General features: G+C 42.8%; 1 protein-coding gene across 1 annotated transcript in view; it reads right to left on the bottom strand.

Annotated features, from left to right (window-relative positions):
- LOC126470253 (cysteine dioxygenase type 1) overlaps window positions 1-24,969 on the bottom strand; it is a 132,602-nt gene that overhangs the window by 50,333 nt on the left and 57,300 nt on the right. The window lies entirely within an intron of this gene.

Below are 24,969 nucleotides of genomic sequence, written 5' to 3'. Positions count from 1 at the left end.
GTCGTACTGTGCACCAAACACATCGTACCCCTTCACATTTACGCCTGACATCCCAGAGCAAGTAATGTATTCCTTGAAACACTGCGTGTCATCCCGCACCATTGGTCAGAGACTAGAGAACTGCCGTCTCATGCGTAGGCTGCCGTTACACAACACAAACGACTGCATTTATAATAGTGTCGTGACAGAGAAGGATGAGACTGCTGATGAATGGCGTCGCGATGTGTGCAACGATGAATCACGGTTCTGCACTACCTCGGATGACCATCGTCGGCGAAACTGCGGGCGACCTGGGCAGAGGCCCCATTCTTCCACTGTTTTGGAGTGACATAGCGATGTTACTCCTGGCACTGTGGAGTAGGGAGTCATTGGATATGACTTCAGGACACGGCTGGTAGTGACTGAGGGATCTCTGACAGGACAACGTTATGTCACGGGTATCTTGCGCCCTTACGTCTTACCTCTCATGTGACAATACCGTGATGCCTTTTCCAATAGGACAATGGTCGTCAGCACATAGTTCAAGTCTCTATGAACTGCCTGCGTGATGCTGAGGTAGTCTTATGGCCAGTAAGATTCACAGTTCTTTCTCCTATAGAACATGTGTGGGACCTGCTCAGAATTCAACTCCGTCCCATAGCCAGCGTTCAGGTTATCGAGGATGAGGTACGATAGTTGTGGGCCTGGTTGCCTCTGGACAGGATACAACAGCTTTACGACACTCTTCCCAACCGAAACAATGCATACGTGCAGGACAAAGGGAGTGCAACGCCATGTTGATAAGTGTGCTCATATTGCGAAGTTCTTTATAAATTTGACTTTATATTTTAAACACTGAAATAACATCACATACCCTCTCAACCCGCTAAGTTTCATTTCGTCATTTCCTCCGTTTCTGAGTGATTCACTTTTTGGTTATGTTGTGTAAATACTTAAATTTACTGTTATCATTTACTGAAATTTGATATATTCATCACAGACCGCATTGTAGCATACAGGGTGAGTCACCTAACATTACCGCTGGATATATTTCGTAAACCACATCAAATACTGACGAATCGATTCCACAGGCCGAACGTGAGGAGAGGGGTTAGTGTAACTGGTTAATACAAACCATACAAAAATGCACGGAAGTATGTTTTTTAACACCAACTTACGTTTTTTTAAATGGAACCCCGTTAGTTTTGTTAGCACATCTGAACGTATAAACAAATACGTAGTCAGTGCCGTTTGTTGCATTGTAAAATGTTAATTACATCCAGAGATATTGTAACCTAAATTGACGCTTGAGTACCACTCCTCCGCTGTTCGATCGTGTGTATCGGAGAGCACCGAATTACGTAGGGTTCCAAAGGGAACGGTGATGGACCTTAGGTACAGAAGAGACTGGAACAGCACATTACGTCCACATGCTAACACCTTTTTATTGGTCTTTTTCACTGACGCACATGTACATTACCATGAGGGGTGAGGTACACGTACACACGTGGTTTCCGTTTTCAATTACGGAGTGGAATAGAGTGTGTCCCGACATGTCAGGCCAATAGATGTTCAATGTGGTGGCCATCATTTGCTGCACACAATTGCAATCTCTGGCGTAATGCATGTCGTACACGCCGCTGTACATCTGGTGTAATGTCGCCGCAGGCTGCCACAATACGTTGTTTCATATCCTCTGGGGTTGTAGGCACATCACGGTACACATTCTCCTTTAACGTACCCCACAGAAAGAAGTCCAGAGGTGTAAGATAAGGAGAACGGGCTGGCCAATTTATGCGTCCTCCACGTCCTATGAAACGCCCGTCGAACATCCTGTCAAGGGTCAGCCTAGTGTTAATTGCGGAATGTGCAGGTGCACCATCATGCTGATACCACATACGTCGACGCGTTTCCAGTGGGACATTTTCGAGCAACGTTGGCAGATCATTCTGTAGAAACGCGATGTATGTTGCAGCTGTTTGGGCCCCTGCAATGAAGTGAGGACCAATGAGGTGGTCGCCAATGATTCCTCACCATACATTTACAGTCCACTGTCGCTGTCGCTCTACCTGTCTGAGCCAGCGAGGATTGTCCACGGACCAGTAATGCATGTTCCGTAGATTCACTGCCCCGTGGTTTGTGAAACCCGCTTCATCGGTAAACAGGTAGAACTGCAACGCATTCTCTGTTAATGCCCATTGACAGAATTGCAGTCGATGATTAAAGTCATCACCATGTAATTGCTGATGTAGCGACACATGAAACGGGTGAAAGCGGTGACGATGCAGTATGCTGCTCGCCGAACGTGGCCCGTGTTTGTTACAACACGCAACTGAACGTCGGAGTTTTCAAGCGTCAACTTTAGGTTACAATATCTCCGGATGTAATTAACATTTTACAGTGCAACAAACGGCACTGATTACGTATTTGTTTATATGTTCAGATGTGCTAACAAAACTAACGTGGTTCCATTTTAAAAAAACGTAGGTTTGTGTTAAAAAACATACTTCCGTGCATTTTTGTATGGTTTGTATTAAACAATTACACTAACCCCTCTCCTCACGTTCGGTCTGTGGAATCGGTTCGTCAGTATTTGATATGGTTTACGAAATATATCCAGCGGTAACGTTAGGTGACTCACCCATTATAGTTATTACTACTGTACTTGTGTTTCTCGTATACAACGTAGATGTCCTCTATAGTCTTAATTCTTATTACAGTAATGACAGGTTATTATTTTCTCCACAAACATTTCATACTTCCGAAGCTGATCCACATCTACATCTACGTGATTACTCTGCTATTCACAATAAAGTGCCTGGCAGAGGGTTCAATGAACCACCTTCAAGCTGTCTCTCTACCGTTCCACTCTCGAACGGCGCGCGGGGAAAACGAGCACTTAAATTTTTCTGTGCGAGCCCTGATTTCTCTTATTTTATCGTGATGATCATTTTTTCCTGTGTAGGTGGGTGCTAACAGAATGTTTTGGCAATAGGAGGAATAAACTGGTGATTTAAATCTCATGAGAAGATCCCGTCGCAACGAAAAACCCCTTTCTTTTAATGATTGCCACTCCAATGCACTTATCATGTCTGTGGAACTATCTCCCCTAGTTCGCGATAATGCAAAACGAGCTGCCCTTCCTTGAACTTTTTCGATGTCATCCGTCAGTCCCACCTGATGCGGATCCGACACCGCACAACAATACTCCACGATAGGGTGAACGATCGTGGTGTAAGCCGTCTCTTTAGTAGACGTTGGTTTGCTCTACCCACAACGTTATCTAGGTGATCGTTCTAATTTAGGTTATTTGTAATTGTTATCCCTAAGTATTGAATTGAATTTACAGCCTTCACATTTGTGTGACTTACCGCGTAATGGAAATTCAGTATCATTTAGTACTCATGTGAATAACTTCACATTTTTCTTTATTCAGGGTCAATTGCCACTTTTAGCATTACACAGATATCTTATCTAAATCATTTTGCAATTCGTTTCGGTCAGCTGATGACTTTACAAGGTGGTAAATGACAGCATAATACGCAAACAATCTAAGAAGGCTACTCAGATTGTCTCCTATGTCGTTAATATAGATAAGGAACATTGGAGAGCCTATAACACTTCCATGGGGAATGCGGATATTACTTCTTTTTTACTCGATGACTTTGCGTCTATTACTACGAAAATTTCTGACTGGAAATAACGAATCCAGTCGCACAACTGAGGCGATATTCCATAGTTTGGTTAGAAGGCGCTTATGAGGAACGGTATCGAAAGCCCTCTGCAAATCTAAAAATATGGAATAAATTTGACATTTCCTGTCGATAGCACTCATTACTTCATGAGTATAAAGAGCTAGATGTGTTTCACAAGAACGATATTTTCTGGATCCGTGCTGACTATGTGTCAATAAATCGTTTACTTCGAGGTAATTCATTATGTCCGAACACAGTTTATGTTCCAAAACCCTACTGCAAATCGACGTTAGCGATATGGGCCTGTAATTCAGTGAATTACTCCTATTTCCCTCTTTGGGTATTGGTGTGACTTGAACAATTTCCCAGTCTTTAGGTACAGATCTTTCTATGAGCGAACGGTTGTATATACACTCCTGGAAATGGAAAAAAGAACACATTGACACCGGTGTGTCAGACCCATCATACTTGTTCCGGACACTGCGAGAGGGCTGTACAAGCAATGATCACACGCACGGCACAGCGGACACACCAGGAACCGCGGTGTTGGCCATCGAATGGCGCTAGCTGCGCAGCATTTGTGCACCGCCGCCGTCAGTGTCAGCCAGTTTGCCGTGGCATACGGAGCTCCATCGCAGTCTTTAACACTGGTAGCATGCCGCGACAGCGTGGACGTGAACCGTATGTGCAGTTGACGGACTTTGAGCGAGGGCGTATAGTGGGCATGCGGGAGGCCGGGTGGACGTACCGCCGAATTGCTCAACACGTGGGGCGTGAGGTCTCCACAGTACATCGATGTTGTCGCCAGTGGTCGGCGGAAGGTGCACGTGCCCGTCGACCTGGGACCGGACTGCAGCGACGCACGGATGCACGCCAAGACCGTAGGATCCTACGCAGTACCGTAGGGGACCGCACCGCCACTTCCCAGCAAATTAGGGACACTGTTGCTCCTGGGGTATCGGCGAGGACCATTCGCAACCGTCTCCATGAAGCTGGGCTACGGTCCCGCACACCGTTAGGCCGTCTTCCGCTCACGCCCCAACATCGTGCAGCCCGCCTCCAGTGGTGTCGCGACAGGCGTGAATGGAGGGACGAATGGAGACGTGTCGTCTTCAGCGATGAGAGTCGCTTCTGCCTTGGTGCCAATGATGGTCGTATGCGTGTTTGGCGCCGTGCAGGTGAGCGCCACAATCAGGACTGCATACGACCGAGGCACACAGGGCCAACACCCGGCATCATGGTGTGGGGAGCGATCTCCTACACTGGCCGTACACCACTGGTGATCGTCGAGGGGACACTGAATAGTGCACGGTACATCCAAACCGTCATCGAACCCATCGTTCTACCATTCCTAGACCGGCAAGGGAACTTGCTGTTCCAACAGGACAATGCACGTCCGCATGTATCCCGTGCCACCCAACGTGCTCTAGAAGGTGTAAGTCAACTACCCTGGCCAGCAAGACCTCCGGATCTGTCCCCCATTGAGCATGTTTGGGACTGGATGAAGCGTCGTCTCACGCGGTCTGCACGTCCAGCACGAACGCTGGTCCAACTGAGGCGCCAGGTGGAAATGGCATGGCAAGCCGTTCCACAGGACTACATCCAGCATCTCTACGATCGTCTCCATGGGAGAATAGCAGCCTGCATTGCTGCGAAAGGTGGATATACACTGTACTAGTGTCGACATTGTGCATGCTCTGTTGCCTGTGTCTATGTGCCTGTGGTTCTGTCAGTGTGATCATGTGATGTATCTGACACCAGGAATGTGTCAATAAAGTTTCCCCTTCCTGGGACAATGAATTCACGGTGTTCTTATTTCAATTTCCAGGAGTGTAATTGATAAATATGAATACTGTGAAGGAAGGAAGGAAGGAAGTAGCAGGATTACGGTTTAATGTCCCATCGACGACGTAATGATAAGAGACGCAGCACAAGCGAGGATTGTGGAAAGATAGGAAGGAAAATCGGCCGTGCCCTTTTCAGGAATCATCTCGTCATTTGCCTTAAGCGATTTAAGGAGATCACGGAAAATCTTAATCTGAATAGCCGGGAGAGGGTTTGAGTAACTACCCTTCTCAATATGGGGTCTTACCAATGCGCCACCTTGGTCGGTCTTAGGATACTGTGACATTATCGAATACACGTTATCGTTATCGGAAGTATCGATACTTATATATTAGCGATTTCGGAACGTCGCTGTCTGTGACGTCTCGACATTGCTAATAATAATAATATTAATAACAAAAGGTATCGATTTTCCGATATCGATAACTACTCATATTAGCAATATCGGGACGTCACTATCTGTTGAGAATACGTTGCACTTGCCAACGGGTGGGCGTTAAAATAGTCGACGAATGATAGACGGTATACATTAGCAGATGAGTAAGAGCTGACTGTTACGTTGGAGAGAGGCCTTCTGTCACCATGTCCAGTGGAGTGCGTTTAGAATAGCCGGGACGCCCAATACCAACGTATTTAATCGAGGCCAGATAACGGGTGTGTTACGCTTGGAACACTTCATCTCCGAGGTCGTGGACGCACTTGACTTTTAAAATGCCACCGTGTCAATTATGAACGGCGAATATCTCAATTCGGGGAAATCCTTCGCCGAAAAAGCAACTGACGCAGATAATGCCCCAGTAATCTGAAGTGGCAGCACAGAAGCGCTCTTGATATTGTGGCCAGAGCACTATTAAGCTGCATGCCAGCTACAGGATGCGACTTATTCTAGCTCCTTGTGTTCTCTACAGATGTTATATATTTGATGACGTCATTTGCAAGGTTACTGTATTCAAAGCCTGACTTCCGATTGCATTTTTACATAGTTTATCGAGTTTAACCTTGGTTGTTTGAAAGGCGGCGAGGTTATCTGGAGATGGTGCGTTCTTGAACCTTTTTAAGGCCGCCCACATTTATCTAAATGCAGAGCTGCACTGGTCACACTGTAGGGAACAGGTCGAGCTGAAGGTTATGACCGGATGCGTAATTGGTGCCAGCGATGCCAACTAGCAAATCGCAGAAGCTACCTCGTTTTGCGAAGATTTCTGGCAAATTTTGGTGACTTATTTATATGTGATTGCGTTGTGGTGAAAAAAGAAAGGAACATTGTCACTTGACTTTAGTTCACAGTTAGAGGCAGTGGATACAAACACGAAAACGCGAAAAACACAACACATTATCTGCCAAATACGCTGTAGGAAAGCCATTGGCACTCAAAACAGCTTCCAGTAGTTTCGGAGTAGATAAATATGAGTTCTGCGTGGCGATCAAGGCAATGATATGCCATTCTTCCTGCAAAACAGTGGTAAGTGTACGTACCGATGACGGAGGTGGACAGCGATCACGAACCCTTCTGTCCAAAGCAGGCCACAAAGGCTAAATAATACTGAGATCTTCTGACCGCGGTGGCCAGGGCAGATGCGACAGTTCATTCTCGTGCTCATAAAACCTGTACCAGACTATGCGAGCTGTGTAAAAAGGGGCCTTGTTGTCATGGAACATCGCATCACCATGGGTAATCGCAGGTTCGATTGTTGTTGGTTGGTTTCGGGGAAGGAGACCAGACAGCGAGGTCATCGGTCTCATCGGATTAGGGAAGGATGAGGAAGGAATTCGGCCGTGCCCTTTCAGAGGAACCATCCCGGCATTTGCCTGGAGTGATTTAGGGAAATCACGGAAAACCTAAATCAGGATGGCCGGACGCGGGATTGAACCGTCGTCCTCCCGAATGCGAGTCCAGTGTCTCGCAGGTTCGAATCCTGCCTCGGGCATGGATGTGTGTGATGTCCTTAGGTTAGTTAGGTTTAAGTAGTTCTACGTTCTAGGGGACTGATGAACTCAGCAGTTAAGTCCCATAGTGCTCAGAGCCATTTTGAATCATGGGTAACAAACATTTTATCATGGGACGCACCTGATCCCTGTTCAGCCAAAATGGTCACGTAAGCCTTGGCAGTAATGCGACCTTGCAGAATAACCATGGATCCCATGAAGTACCACGATATGGCTGCCCAAATCTACACCAAACCAGCGCCATATTTCACTCTCGCGACGTAAACTCGATCAGAAAATGGAAACTGTGTGAAACAAGACTCATCCTATCAAATGACTTTCTTCCATTGCTCCATAGCCTAGGTTTTATGTCTTCGTCACCATGTTCTCCTGTTACGGGAATCTGCAGCACTGACGAGTGGTTTTGGAATTCCAGTTCGCCCGGAAAATCCCTGCTTTTGGCGCTCTCTTCGTGTCGTGTCGTTTTTGTGCTGACAGGGTTCGCGAGTGCGACATTCAGCTCTGCAGTGACTTTGACGTATGTCGACGTCTAATTTTTGGTAATAAGAGACATGAGCTGTAATGGGTGAGGAAATCATATCGTCCGCACGTGAGCTCCGATAGCGGATGGGACCGATCGGTATTATATGGATAGATTGCTGGATGGAGAAGTTCTCTTACGACGAAATGGGAGATATGTTCCTGTATCTAATGCCACTGGAGATAAGGCAAAAATAGCACAATGTCTCTGTGAACAGACAATTCGAAAGAGACATCATTCAGATAATCGTATGTTCGTACCTGTGAAGACATGTCATCGCGAGCCATCAGTAGTACAGAAAAGGGGTTCTGACCCCAATTTTAATATCAAATGGACATCAAACTGATATGCAAATTAAATTAAACTGATCAATTAATCACCCCTCCACACATCCCCCAGCCACCGCCACGACCGGATGACGTCATGTGTCCTCAGTTGACGCATGGGTCCTCACACCCTCTCCCACCCTATCTCTCCCCCATACCTACAATATTGGCGAGAATTTCGAATTTAGACGTGAATTTCGAATTTTGACTAGAATTTCGAACTTTGGCGGGCATTTATTTGTCCCACGGCTGTGCTGACGTCCAACGTCACCAAACTTGACTACATCGACAGGTCATAACCCACGTCTCGTTTGTCCACAGAAGGCAGAGAGGAAAGGTAGATTCGTGTGCCATGCAATGTAGAAACTAGAGAGCAAAATCGACTCATGGCTGCAGACCAACTCGTCGCAAATCATGCACCTTTTGTGGTGATAAAGGCATAGCTGTTGTTCTTGCAGAATCGCCAACACATCTTGGTGGCTTGCATGAATATTATTTGCACTTCTACACCTGCTACCTAATGGGCCATCAGCCTTCACTGGCTTATGTGCTCGATTTAAATTGTGCTATCGGTAGTAGGGTAGTTGGGCTCCATCGCCAATTTTGATATCAACTTGATATGCAAATTAATTAAATTGATCAATGAATCACTTCGACAAACGCTCCACCCACACCCCACCCGCCCCCATCTCCAGATGACGCCATGTGTTTCAACTGGCATGTTATTGTCTGAATAGCATAAGGAGAAGGCAATGGGCTTCACAGTAAGAAGTCATTGGAACGAAATGCTGACATACGGTGCCAAAAGATGCAGTCTGTGAACCACAAACGTAAAAAGCCTACGTAGACTACGTTAAAGACGATATACAACTCAGCGCATTATCTCACTGTCTTCAGTCAGAGTGCCCTTTAGTTCTGTAATTGCATGGTTCAGTATTTGTGCCATATGAATGAGTATCTAATAAGTGTTATTTCATATATGTATGTTAACTGACCCTACCATATTCATACAGCCTGAGGCGGTTTTGCTTATCCGTAGTCTAAAATTTGAACCTTAGCGACACAATACTGACAAAATTAGCAAAGGAATAGACTTGAAATGACTGTCAAGAGTTCTAAACTAATTTTTTGTTTAGTATGCACGAAAAATTACATACCTCTTTTAAACTACCCTTTTGCTATTTTAGTAGTTTAGAACCAAAAGAACAATTCCTATTTATAGCACAACCTAGACAATCATTGTAATTTTATGAAATTTTTAGTTGTTGATTCTACAACGATTTTTCATTATACATTTTTGCGACTTGTCTTTACACGTTCTCTCCGGCGTGTACTGTTGGTGATTCAAAGCTACATCTCTCGTTGTTTTAAAAATATAATCTGAATATATTAAAATAGTATCCTAGGGCGTTTGAATACGAAAAGCAACGCCGCCAGATGAATGAAAGTATGCATACATGCGCGGCCCCACAGCGAGAAATACAATTCGTAGCGCCGGCGTAAACGTGTTAATGTGCTATTCCTGTGGGATTTTACCAGTGCAGCATCGGCATTGGTATGGTTTTATTACTGTTTCACTTCTGGAATTAATTTAGGAAGCATATCACTAAAATTTTAAAGAGTCACATCACTACTCGTTATTACGAGGGCGTGGTTTCATTGATGGTTTTCATTACTTCTCAAAATTGCTTATCACAGTGTTTCTCATTGAAATAACGGATTGCGCTTTGCACACTGATTGTACATACTGTCCGTTTCAAAGACAGTTCTTAAAAATTGTACTGAAAGTTCCCAACTTACTTAGCAAGCGTATGGTTAACCAAAATGCGACCATTTGTTAAGACTGCCATGATTTAGGTGAGTGGAGCTGAATTACATGACTCTACCATTACATACTCTCAATCCTCTGTATTCGTAACTGTATTGCACTTTATAACATTGAGACAATAAAGAGAATTGTGTTGGTATTTTTTTAGATCTGCTAAATAAAGTTCGATGTGCATCGTCATTGAAATTGTTAGATACAGTTTTAAGGAAACTTAAAACGATTAGTCTCCCTTGTGACCTGACGTTCTAATAGCAAACATGCCGAGAGGAAAATTAAATGATGGTGATGGTGATGATGAAAAGAGAAATTTCAGAAGGCCTGAAGTAATCGTAACTTTGACAAGACGGTGACCACATGCGAACAAATGAAATTAAAGTAAGATTGTGGCACTATTGTATTACCATGACGACATAATGAAACAACAATCAAAACGTTTTTTAAATCTCGCTCGAATATCAAAGGGTCGTGCAATCGGTTCTGGGATGCATATGCCCACAAAAGGCAGTGATCTGCTTTCGAAACCGGTGTCGCAAACGGTTTTAACTGGTCGCCTCGTTTCGTTTATTTCACTGGTATTGCATTGCTCCTTCCAACATACAGGGTGAACCAGAACTCCACCGACAAAGTTTCAGATGTTGTTGAGGTATACCTTCTGAGGACTTCTGCATGAGGGATCCACGATCTCCGGCAGCTCGTGACAAGGTAAATGTAATTATAATTTATTCGGTTTGTTACTGCAATCACCATTCTTCCAGTGAAAATACCTTCACAACAAGGAAGAAGCTTGCAATATGCAAAAAGCAAAACGGACACCGCACAACACAGGGTAATCCAAGAACCTAAGCGCAAAAGTGCTGTGATGTGGCTGCCGTGACTGCGAGAATAGCTCAGCATAGCGTCGTTGTGCCGCTCTTCCATCGTATCCAGTGAAGCCATACACGAGATGCATATCGGCCAACTCCTCATCAGCAAACATACATTACAGCCATGTATCGTTGTTAGGGTACAACTAACACTGCAGGAAAAACAAAACCAAGACAGAACCGAGCAGTACTGAATGCGAGCCTGAAGGTGAAGAGTAAAATGAGTACTTACTCTTGTCAACAACATGTAGCGTTAGCGAATGGAAACGAGAGACACTGTGCATGACGTCAAAATTTGCACTGTTGTGGATCATTTTCAGTGCAATACACACACAAAACTAACTGGGACAAGAAACCAAACGAAATGCAGTAATTCCGTAACAAGCCGTCGGACACCGTTGGTCCCTTATACCAAACTACTCAGATGGTATCCATAAACAACTTTTGAAAGTTTGTCGATGGAGTTGTGGCTCACCTTGTATCTTTATGACAGGTGAGGCAGTTTGTTTCGTGAATTTTGGTGTCTCGTGCAGTCACCTGCTTAATCTGTTACAAAGTATTTCTGACCTTCTATATGTGTCGCTCATCATTGAACATTTTCAGTAAGTAGAATGTGCAGACGGTCCGAGAACTACTGGCTTGCAGGAGATGACGCGTGAACACCATTATTATTCTCACGAAGAAAGTGTTTATAAAGTTGGTTAGGCACTGCTTTCTTCCAGCGCGTGTGTAATGTACAGTACTGCATTGTTTGTTGGTTCTGAAAGGTTGAAATGGAAGAAAAAGAGAATAGGGAATTTGGGTTGACACATAGGCTTGTCACTCGGGAAACCGATAATGCGGTAGCTAATATGAACGTCCCTGTGCCTTGCATATTGCTACCAAACACGCACAGGTAATTCTGAAGGCTGGATCTGAACAGACCAGATCCTGAGTATTTCTCAGCGCCTGTAGGGAATTCACACAGGACGGAGGCGGTAGCAACAGTCGACGAAAGCAGAACTGAAAAACCGTCTGGCATCTGCCGGCACGTCGCGGAAATCCGCCATGTGTGACCAAGCCTCTGTTGCGCTTGGATATATCCCACTCAACAATAGACAGTAAGTATATCACGTGGTAACGATAAAATAATAAAAAAGACAAATAAATTGCGCTACAGTGACTAACAGCTAATGTAGGGACTAGGGATTTACTAATTACAGCTGAAAAATTGTAAGTTTCTGTTTGCAAGTAATCTAATTATTTTCTGAAAGATAATTAGCCAAAAATTATGACCTTCACCGAAGTTCCTTAGAAGTTGGTTATTCAATCCTAAATAGCACAGCATCTAATATCATTTCGGAACAAAAATACTATAAATATTCGTATGATACAACACGAACAACTAAAATTGTTGCTGATACGGTTCAGTCAATGTCCATGCCCTAAACTGTGAGTCTTCAGCCTACCGGTCTTAATTAAGGTTCATTAATTCAACTTGTACGATACCAATTCCCTTGCAAAATTACACTGACAACACACTGTAAATGCATGAAAAAGTTTAAAGACTGAGAGACAAATTATATTAACTGAATCTAAAGGTTCCACAACGGCTTCACATACGAAACGTAATCGATCATGCCCATCGAAATGCTTTAAAAGAGTACCATTGATTTGTTCCTGACACAATCAGAGTCTGCCTCTGCATCATGACGATGCAGTCTAAACTCGACATGAAGTATACTGTGTCGAATACTGACAACCGAGGTTGGCCTCTGAACGACACGGGAACCTTGACACAACTTAAACAGCTGTCAAAATTTATAAGCATATGGCTGTGGATCCTGAGTAAACAAGCGCTTGGCCGCTACTCTAATCACAGACAGTAACTGCAAAAACGAATCTAATTTCAGCCCTTTGTCAGTCACCAGAGTAGGTATTGCAGTTTGCAGCGACCTTTGAGCGGGAGGGAGGGGGACGGGGGGAGGGGGAGGATACGAATTATTTTGCTATTTAATTCACGACGTTAGCCCACACTCTACATGTATATCTCTGATTGCTGTACTAAGTAAACTGAGGAGATGAAAATGTATTCCAGCGCAGGCATTGTAAGCAGCTGTATGGAAGTGGAGTTCGCCATTCTCAGACCTCAGTCACAGAGAAGACTATCGTACAACTACATGTGGCGTTTGAAACCTTCTGCCAGATTAAAATGGTGTGTCGGACCGAGACTCGAATCCGGAACCTGTGCCCGTCACCGGGAAGTACCCTGCCAACATTTTATTATCATTATTTTTATTATTATTACTATTATTTATCAGCTGTCCTACTCGAGCACGATTCAGGATCCGTCTTCACAGATTTACTTCCGGCAGTCCTCGTCTCCTACCTTCCAAACTTCACAGTTCTAGAAATCTGCGGGACTAGCACTCGTGGAAGAAAGGATACCGTGGAGACATGACTTAGGCATAGACTGCGCAATTGTTTCGTAGTAAACTGAAACAGTATGCCTGATCGGGTCTCGAAGCCGGGACCTTTAAATTTTGCGGGCAAGTACTCTACCAAGAGGGTAAATACTCTACCAAGTGAGCTACCTGATCACGACACACGACTTGTCTTCACAGCTTTAATCTGCTAGGAAGTTTTCTATCAACGCACGTTACTCTACAGAATGAAAATACATTCGGGAAACAATTCCGTAGGCTGTGGCTAAGCCAAGTCTCCACAGTATCCTTTCTTCTAGCAGTGCTAGTTCTGCAAGTATCGCGGGAAAACTTCTGTCAAGATAGGAACGTAGATGAGGTACCGGGTGAGTGACGGAAGTAAAACTGTGAAGAAGGATCGGGAATCGTGCTCGGAGAGCGCTCGCCCACGAGAGGTAAAGGTTCGGTTTCGAGTCCCGGTCTGCTACACATTTTTTATGTGTCAGGAATTTTGATATCAGCGCACACTCCTCTGCAGAGTGAAAATTCTTTCTGGAAACATGTCACGGTTATCGTTACTTCTTCTATAGAGTGTATGGTAATTAGCAGCGAAAACTGACACCATTGAAAGTATATGATAATAAAAGAAAAAAACGTTCTAGTAAAGATGGATAATCATATTATCCGTTTTCTAGATGGATGCGAATACGGGGTTACGAGTAGCCACTTACTTCAAGATGATATATTGTCCTTGTTAGTACAATTGTATTTGCAATATAAACTTTTCGATTAAGTCCCCATCCAACAGGGCTAGAAATTCACCCATGGCCCATGTTTGGGTAATGTGGCAGATGTGTAATGGGCACCGGTGCATTTTGCTGCTGATGTAAAATGACATCTATCGGGCCAATGTGGTCCAAGATGATTAAGTTGAACAAGGTCTGCCCGCCGAAGTGGCCGAGCGGTTCTAGGCACTACAGTCTGGAACCACGCGACCGCTACGACCGCAGGTTCGAATCCTGCCTCGGGCGTGGATGTGTGTGATGTCCTTAGTTTAGTTAGGTTTAAGTAGTTCTAAGTTCTAGGGGACTGATGACCTCAGAAGTTAAGTCCCATAGTGCTCAGAGCCATTTGAACCATTTTTTTGAGCAAGGTCTCTAATTCGCCCTCCAAGATCAGCTGACCACAGTCTTCCGGATTTTTCTGCCGGGGATCATCTCAGAAGTGAAGTGTACAGGACACCCGTTGATAAAACTGACAAATTGGAGCAGCGAGTTATAGAACTTTGTTATCATTTAAGAGATGATCTGGGGGTGTTTGAAGGGATTCGTAATTTACTGTAGAGACGAGTTCAGAAATTTGGTAATTTGGAGGACGGTACTTGAAATACCTCCTTTAACTGGTTCGAGTGTACAGATAAACTTAACATGTAACGTGCCCAAGTAGCAATTTATTGCTCGTTAAGGTATGCCTTGAGTGAAATTTCAGTCCAGTTATATGAGGATTTAATCAAAATTTTCTATTAAATATACATTTTTACTAACAAGTGCAATGCTTCCTCTTGAAGTCGGAACGGCTCGTAACGACGCATCGGCTCGTTTACTAGGACTATTTTGCTTCTATCATAGTATAATTTCACTTTTTTCATAATCCAAATCCAGACCAACTCAAGACAGAGATTTAGGAACCAGGTTTTAAATTGTAGGACATTTCCAGGGGCAGATGTGGACTCTGACCACAATCTATTGGTTATGAACTGTAGATTAAAACTGAAGAAATTGCAAAAAGGTGGGAATTTAAGGAGATGGGACATGGATAAACTGAAAGAACCAGAGGTTGTACAGAGTTTCAGGGACAGTATAAGGGAACAATCGACAGGAATGGGGGAAAGAAATACAGTAGAAGATGAATGGGTAGCTCTGAGGGATGAAGTAGTGAAGGCAGCAGAGGATCAAGTAGGTAAAAAGACGAGGGCTAGTAGAAATCCTTGGGTAACAGAAGAAATATTGAATTTAATTGATGAAAGGAGAAAATATAAAAATGCAGTAAATGAAGCAGGCAAAAAGGAATACAAACGTCTCAAAAATGAGATCGACAGGAAGTGCAAAATGGCTAAGCAGGCATGGCTAGAGGACAAATGTAAGGATGTAGAGACTTATCTCACTAGGGGTAAGATAGATACAGCCTACGGGAAAATTAAAGAGACCTTTGGAGAAAAGAGAGCCACTTGTATGAATATCAAGAACTCAGATGGAAACCCAGTTCTAAGCAAAGAGGGGAAAGCAGAAAGGTGGAAGGAGTATATAGAGGGTCTATACAAGGGCGATGTACTTGAGGACAATATTATGGAAATGGAAGAGGACGTAGATGAAGATGAAATGGGAGATACGATACTGCGTGAAGAGTTTGACAGAGCACTGAAAGACCTGAGTTGAAAGAAGGCCCCGGGAGTAGACAACATTCCATTAGAACTACTGACAGCCTTGGGAGAGCCAGTCCTGACAAAACTCTACCATCTGGTCAGCAAGATGTACGAGACAGGTGAAATACCCTCAGACTTCAAGAAGAATGTAATAATTCCAATCCCAAAGAAAGCAGGTGTTGACAGATGTGAAAATTACCGAACAATCAGTTTAATAAGTCACAGCTGCAAAATACTAACGCGAATTATTTACAGACGAATGGAAAACCTAGTAGAAGCCGACCTCGGGGAAGATCAGATTGGATTCCGTAGAAATGTTGGAACACGTGAGGCAATACTGACCCTACGACTTATCTTAGAAGAAAGATTAAGGAAAGGCAAACCTACGTTTCTAGCATTTGTAGACTTAGAGAAAGCTTTTGACAATGTTGACTGGAATACTCTCTTTCAAATTCCAAAGGTGGCAGGGGTAAGATATAGGGAGCGAAAGGCTATTTACAATTTGTACAGAAACCAGATAGCAGTTATAAGAGCCGAGGGACATGAAAGGGAAGCAGTGGTTGGGAAGGGAGTGAGACAGGGTTGTAGCCTCTCCCTGATGTTATTCAATCTGTATATTGAGCAAGCAGTAAAGGAAACAAAAGCAAAATTCGGAGTAGGTATTAAAATCCAGGGAGAAGAAATAAAAACTTTGAGGTTCGCTGATGACATTGTAATTCTGTCAGAGACAGCAAAGGACTTGGAAGAGCAGTTGAACGGAATGGACAGTGTCTTGCAAGGAGGATATAAGATGAACATCAACAAAAGCAAAACGAGGATAATGGAATGTAGTCGAATTAAGTCGGGTGATGCTGAGGGAATTAGATTAGGAAATGAGACACTTAAAGTAGTAAATGAGTTTTGCTATTTGGGGAGCAAAATAACTGATAATGGTCGAAGTAGAGAGGATATAAAATGTAGACTGGCAATGGCAAGGAAAGCGTTTCTGAAGAAGAGAAACTTGTTAACATCGAGAATAGATTTAAGTGTCAGGAAGTCGTTTCTGAAAGTATTTGTATGGAGTGTAGCCATGTATGGAAGTGAAACATGGACAATAAATAGTTTGGACAAGAAGAGAATAGAAGCTATCGAAATGTTGTGCTACAGAAGAATGTTGTAGATTAGGTGGGTAGATCACGTAACTAATGAGGAGGTATTGAATAGGATTGGGGAGAAGAGTAGTTTGTGGCACAACTTGACTAGAAGAAGGGATCGGTTGGTAGGACATGTCCTGAGGCATCACAAATTTAGCATTGGAGGGCAGCGTGGAAGGTAAAAATCGTACAGGGAGACCAAGAGATGAATACATTAAGCAGATTCAGAAGGATGTAGGTTGCAGTAGGTACTGGGAGATGAAGGAGCTTGCACAGGATAGATTAGCATGGGGAGCTGCATCAAAACAGTCTCAGGACTGAAGACCACAACAACAACAACAAAAAGCTGAAATTTGTGTCGAACTGGAATTCAGATCCGGATGTCCCGCTTTACGCGAGCGGTCGCCTTAACTGCTTCGGCTATCCTAGCATGCCTTCCGTCCAACCCAAATTATCAACTTGTCGCACACTGCACATGTAGCGTCCACTGTCCATTAACCTCACTGTTCAATTTTTGTACCTTACAGTAGTACAAATTATACCTTGCTAGGTTTTTGGTTATTAACGACAGGTTTTTGTGTGCAAATACGAGGGTTATTCGGAAAGTAAGTAACGATCGGTCGAGAAATGGAAACCACAGTGAAAATCCGATGAAGTTTTGCACAGGTGTGTTGGTAGTGTATCTAGTATGACCGTCGATCGCGTTACGTCGTTCTTTGTAGTTCTGAACGCACAGGGAGCACATAAAGATACCTAGAACAATAATGTCTCCCGCCAAGTACGAGGGCCTGGTGAGAAATTTCGCCTGAAGCTATGCAGCCAACATTCCATAACTGTCGTGCGTTTTCTTCTTCAAGACAATTCTCAGCCGCATTCTGCAGGGGTAATAAAGATGCTCCTGCATCGTTTTCAATTGGAACTGTTTGATTACCCACAGTACAGCCCGTAATTGTCTCCCTCTAAGTTTCATCTCTGCTCACATATACTGCTGGCTATCAAAACAACGTTTTGGCACAGACAACGAGCTGCAGGCAAGCGTGGAGAATTGGCGGAAAGCACTGGCGGCTGCCTTCTGTAACGAGGGTATTGGACAGTTGGTACAACGGTACGACAAACGTCTAAGTCGGATCGGTGACTATGGAGATACGTAGCTGGAAGCTGTAGCTAACTGTTGCAAATAAAACAGTTTTGATTTTCACTGTGGTTTCCATTTCGCGACATATCGTTCCTTACTTTCCAAATAGCCCTCGTAATTTGGCAAACGCGACAAGTGCAGTAAAGTTTATCAGCCCATTAAGGAAAATACTTATCATTTGCTCGATAAAGTATACCAGAATTAAATGTCCTCGAATTGACTGTTTGTAAAATTACTCGATGATTGAATGTCACTAATATAAGGAAACACTGTCAGATTCATACAGTTTTATTTTTTAACAAACCAAAATCATCCTCATATCACAAATCAGTGTGGCTAACATGTTAACAGCCTGAAAATAGCAAGAAGCATCTAGTTCTGACGAGAGCTGAGCAGTAACTGCAACACCTGACTGAATCAACTCTATTTAAAGATAGCGCTGTCTACGTGATCAGTCATCAGTTATGACTCAAACGTAATTGTGATTTACATTATTTTTGGTTCAAGGTCTAAATGTAAATTAATTCAGGACAGTTTTAAAAGAGGTTTCGAAATGCCCTTTTTAATATAAAAAATAATAATGCAATATATGTGGCATTAAGAAAGATTACTTTTCCCCTAAAATACAAAATTGTACAAGTAATTTATTGATACATGTTTTGACATTCATTTTGTGCGTAATGATTGTTTCTGGCATTAAAATCTTCCTGTAATGTATGTACATGAGGAAATTAATGACATAATGTGAGTACATTAATTTATTTTAATTAAAATATAGAATTTTACTTGCATTAGATTTCCTGAAGTGAGATAGCATGAGGCTCAGCGTAGTCTACTCTAGACAAGTCATTCGAATATGTGATATTATCAAAACAACGGAATACGACCTACGCAAAGTACCAAATTTAAGATGTTATGGATCAAGTAAAACGAATCAGTCCATTACAGAGTCAATTATGTAACAATGAACTATATGTCCTCCTGTCTTCCTATAAATGTTAGTATTATTTGATGGGTACACAAAACTGAGCATATATTTCTGCAGTCGAAACATAAGTGAAAAACAACGTAAATTAGGTTATGACACAAATACAGTCTAGTCCGCATGAGCCGGCCAATAATCGAACTTTTACATGCGATGTGACTACTAAGCATGAAAGACAGCGATTAATTTTAATTATGTAACAAGCTCTTAGCGTCCAAGTTCGGACTGGACCACATCTTTTTCATTGCATGCACGACTATTGTGTTAATACGTTATTCGTTAATTTATCCAGAATGCATAAAGTAGTTTCAAGTCACGCCGTGCTGACCTACAGTCCCTGGAGCAGAATGCGGCGACCTCATAACGGGACAGCAGTTAGCGGGCACAGATCTCATATCTCCGCTAACGACGCAGGTAGGTCCGTACTTCATACATATCGCACCGCTTCCAGGGCGCATCGCTAAGAATTTACTACTGCAATAAAAAGGTAGGAGCCACAACTGCTAACCTCCACTTAGCGCCTAGTAATTGTCAATTTAAGATGATACGAAAAGTATCACCGTTTCTAAATTGGCCCGAAATACATCTTAGGCGAAGGCGAACTTATATAAATGACATATTATTTATATATCTTCACGTCTTCTGTATTCAGCCTTAATCTTTTCTTTTGAGTAATATACGTTTTATAATAGTTGTCCAAAATCTTCGAATATATTCAAAGATGTCCTCTTTTAAATAGCATTTTGTGATGCTTCATGTTCTGAATATCAAAGAATGTTCTGACAAAGCGGAAATTTCTGAAAATTTTATAAAAAGTAGAAAAATTACTGCACCAAAACTAAGAAATGTTACAGAATGTAGTTGTTAGTGACTCATTTTCCTTCTATTCCACAAGATGAAAATATTGGTAAACATAATAGTGAGCAGAATAAAAATTAAAGTCAGTCTGGTTTTAGTTCGAGAAGACGAATAATACGAGTAGGAAAGAATTAGAGATTTGAAAATTGTCCTGTGAAGAAGGAGAAGTAGTCAAGGGTCACTTTCCTACGTTTGTTAAAACTTTTGACGTGATAAACTGAAACTGCTGTTTCAGTTGATGACGAGGATAGGGATTGACTGCGAGAATATAAGGCTCATTTGAAAATTTCATCAGCTTCAGGCCACACAAATAACCGTAAATGGGTTTGAAAGAGCTGCAAAAATCAGACAAGGTGTTAGACATGACTGTTCCCTTTCATCATAATTAATATGATTATTGTGGACACCTGGAACAGAAAACAAAGGTAGTTAGGACGAACGTACAGCCGGTCCGCTGGTTCATCGGGCACGAATGAGCACCTAACAGAGGCCTGGAAGTAACAGCAGCTTCTTTCAAATCATATAAGTTAAACAGAAATGCAAAGAAAGCACCTACCGCAAATATAAAACTAGGTAAGTGAAAAATAGATGAAGTGAAACAGCTTGGGAAGCATAGTTTCTGAAGATAACAGATACAATTCAGATATTATCTAAGACTAGGTCTTGGTAAGCACAGCGTCCAGAAAAAAAGAAGCTTCTTAAGCAGCGACCACGTGAAAATCAAGATAAGAGAGAGTGTACTCGTGCGCCGGAAGTGAAACAGAAAAATGGAAGACAAAGACAAAGACCATCTGGGAGCAACAAGAATGCGGATATGGAGGAAAGTAACCAAAACGAGCTGGACACAAAAGGCTTCCAATGAAGGAGATGTTAAACAAGTAGTTGAAATAAGACAACCTCTTAAAGAAACGAAGAAAAAAAAACACGACACCAACCTTACAAACATCTTTGAATGAAAAGTATAGGAGAAAAGTCCAAAAGGCAGACCATTGAAATATTGCTTCGAGATCTCAAGAGAATGATGCGATCCGCGAAATAAAGTACGAGTCAGAAGGCAGAAGATGAGTTTTGGAGCGTGGTCTTTGGACCATGACATGACATTCTGCATACACCTTTTGGCTCTAAAACTTCATATTGAACGTTAAAGTCTACACATAATCATACTAAGTCTGCTAGAAATGGCCTTAGAAAATCTGCACTGATTCATTTATTTGCTTTCCATGTAAAGGACATGAAATTATTATAAATATGGTAGAATCATTAATATTATACACACAGATTAATTGAATGCAAAAACAATTACAGAGAAAATTCAATAAAATAAAGGAGAAAGCAATAACAATATAATGGCACGGATTAATACGTACAACAAGAGTTTATAAATAGAGAGAAGAAGATAAAAAACAAATAAACAGAAAGGTAATTCGTTTCATATTAATATGTACAAAACGTGGAGGGCTTATAAACTTACACAATAAACATAATAACGTAACGGAGAAAGCCTGAAAATTAAATACAATAAGCATATAAGAATGTGTAACCCATGAACTGGAAAGAAAACAGTATAGTACATTGAATACATGGAGCCAGTGGATCAGTTTACATACTTCGGGCAGTTGAAGACAATGAATGGGTACAAACTCGAGTTGGGCAAGTATGAGAAGGGAAATGGGCCATGTTCTTTTTAAAGGAACCATTCCGACATATGCCATGAAAAATGTAATCTGGGTGGTTCGACAGGAACTTGAAGCACCACCCTCCCGGATGCGAGTCCGAAGTCTCTCCACTGTTCCACTTCACTCGGTGATAACAGTAATAATGTTGATGATGATGCCGATTGTAATGTACAAAAAACGGGAGAAATCTATGGCGACGCGAAGTTTTCGATGTCAGCTTCCCTTTTTTACTATAATAAGAGTCGTAGTATCTTGATTAAGAATTCCATTCTAGTATAAAATATCCGGTTATAAATAATCTTCCGTTTAACAAGTTTCTTGTAGTGGTCATTTTCGCAGCAGCTGTATACAAATTGCAGTTGTTTCAAAGAAAATGCCTCTTTTGCATGCTGCACATCGAAATTTTTATTTTCAATTATGCGCCCAGACGCGTTTCGCCTTTTTTACAAGGCATCTTCAATGGGTGTCAGGTAACTTCTAATTCATTGCATCTAAGTAAACTGCTTTTCTCATCTGGCAACCAGGTGGACATCTTACAGTTCACTTTCAGTTCACTGTTTACGTTACACATGATTAAAAAGATGGCAATTACAGTGATGTGTAACGTAAACAGTGAACTGAAAGTGAACTGTAAGATGTCCACCTGGCTGCCACATGATAAAAAGCAGTTTGCTTAGATGCAATGAATTAGAAGTTACCTGACACTCACTGAAGATGCCTTGTAAGAAAAGGCGAAACGCGTCTGGGTGCATAAATAAAAATAAAAATTTCGGTGTGCAGCATGCAAAAAAGGCATTTTCCTTGAAACAACTGCAATCTTCCGTTTGTCTATTGGCTACCTATCTGGACATTAGACTAGGCTGTTGCTGCTCTCTTAAAAAATTAAATTCTGTAATCGGTGCTGTACTGTTACCTAAAGAAATGGCATTTAAATAGTAGGCCATGTATCATCAGACATATGTTGCTCTTTTTCACTATCTTCTAATGTATAGTCAACAGCCAGATAATTAAAGGCGAGCACCAACTTCTCTCAGACAGAATGTTAACTGAAGTTATCCAAATGTGTGCAAGGAGCAATGTACAGAAAGCACGGAAAGTCTCTTCGCGATTTGAATCTGGAACCACACTGTTGTAACAGTAGACCTGCTCAGTTTCTCAGTGTTTTTCAACTACAGTCGTAGTATACGAGTAAGCTCTAGCTGTCATGTGTCTCAAAAACTTGCAACAGATACCACACCATCGTAGAGAGGCGCCAGATATATCACCTTGTAATCTTCAGCTACCACACTTCTTTCAGGTGACGTAAATGTAAATATAAACTTCTGATCTATTGGTAGGATACTGGAAAATAGCAATTCGACTGAACAAAAAACAGTAATAGTACTCAAACTTAAATAGTGCTGATGAACATTGATCAGCCAGAACATTATGCCCACCTACACACTATCGACGTAAACTCGTCCAGGCGATAGCAGCGTCACCTGGCGAGGAATGACTGCTAGTCAGACACGCATCAGTGAGTATGTTGTGTGTAGAATGGGGAACAATTTGAGTTTGATCGCGTGCAGATTGCGATGGCCCGGAGGCTCTGTACGAGCATTTCGGAAGCACCACTACTTGTCAGGTGTTTGAGGAGTGCTGTAGTGAGTGTGTTCAACACTTTGCGAAACCGAGGTGAAACCACATCCAGACGTCATAATGTTTACAGATGTCGGACGTCGTAGGCTGCGGAGACTGGTTTAAACAGGACAGGAGGCGAACTGTGGCGGAACGAACATCAGTCTCTAATGCTGCGCAGAGTACAAGTATGTCTGAACACACAGCACACCGAACACTTCTAACGATCGACTTCCGCAGCCGACGACTCATGCATGTGCCAATGTTAACACATGACGACATCGGCAACTACGACTGAAATGGGCACGTGACCATCGGCACTGAACTTTGGCGCAGTGGCAGAGCGCTGCATCCCTATACATTCTTCATCATGTCGAGGGAAGGGCGCGAATCTTTCGACTTCCATGGAAACAGCTCCTTGACACCTGTATGGAGGTACGGAGACAAGCTGGAGGCGACTCCATTATGCTCTGGGGAAAACTCACGTGGGCATCCATGGGTCCAATGGAGCTCGTGCAAGGCACCGTGGCAGGCAAGGAGTATCGTACGGTGGTTGCAGACCACGTACAACTCGTCATGACGATCATGTTTCCCGGCGACAGTGGCATTTTTCAATAAGATAATGCGCAATGTCGCAAAGCTGGGAATGTGATGGAGTGGTTCGAGGAACACAGTGGCGAGTTTCAATCGACGCGTTGGCTTCCCAACCCGCTAGATCTGAACTCAATCGAACGCATCTGGGATGTGATTGAAATCGCGTCAGAGCTCATCACTCCCCTCCCCCGGAATTTACAGTAATTAAATGACTTGTGCATGCTGATGTGGTGTCAGCTCCTTCCAGCGACCTACCGAGGTGTCTTTGCTTCCATGCCACGACGCGTCTTCGCTGTTATCCGTGCCAAATGTGGACATACCGGCTATTAGGTATGGTCATAATGTTCTGGCTGATTAGTGGATGTGGGGCCCTTGTCAGGCCGGTTAACAGTGGACTTCGAACGTATACAAAAATGGATGGTGAAAATGTTCACTGGCTCATTTGACTCGCTAGGCCGCGTAACAGAAATGTTGAAAAATCTTTACTAGCAGACTGTCGAAGAACCTCCTTAGAAAACTTCAAGTTTTTCGGGGCAGGAACTACAAGCGTTCTTCAGCACTACTTGTCTATCACGAAGAGACAGTGCAGACAAAATCAGGCACAGAAGATCCATATTAACAATCATCCTTCCTACACTTCATCCGTGAATGGAAATGGAAGAAACTTTGTGATACAGTACAATAAAAAGTATACTCTGCGACACACTTCACAGTGACTCGCAGCAAGACGTAGACCTTGTTGTAAAAACACTTTAGCTTCCAAGTTCCTAGCAGTTTTATGAATGTGTGAAACAGGAAAAGGGAATCCACAACCATACCCATTCAGCATGGGAGACACAAGACATGCACGTTTTGGAACTCCGTAATTCCCAGAGGTAGAGAGGACGTCTGAGAAGATACACGCAGCCGTAGAAACAAAACGGTGTCGTTGCGACGGCACACAAACACCGCAGTGAAAGCCTGAGTCCCTAATGGTCTGTTGACTCGAATAACTTCTCATCACAGTCCTATGTCATCAATTCCTTTCTTTACACGCTCTGTTCAGCATCGCGTGAGGAGAATGGCAAAGCTCGCTAGCTATAGGTTGGTCTATCAGTTTGCAAAGCGATGGCGCATATGTGTAAATAAGCATATGAATTTAGAT

The sequence above is a fragment of the Schistocerca serialis genome, chromosome 3, assembly GCF_023864345.2.
Source record: "Schistocerca serialis cubense isolate TAMUIC-IGC-003099 chromosome 3, iqSchSeri2.2, whole genome shotgun sequence".
Classification (NCBI taxonomy): Eukaryota; Metazoa; Arthropoda; class Insecta; order Orthoptera; family Acrididae; genus Schistocerca; species Schistocerca serialis.
The sequence above is the reverse complement of the archived record's forward strand: the minus strand, read 5'-3'. Positions and strand labels throughout refer to the sequence as shown.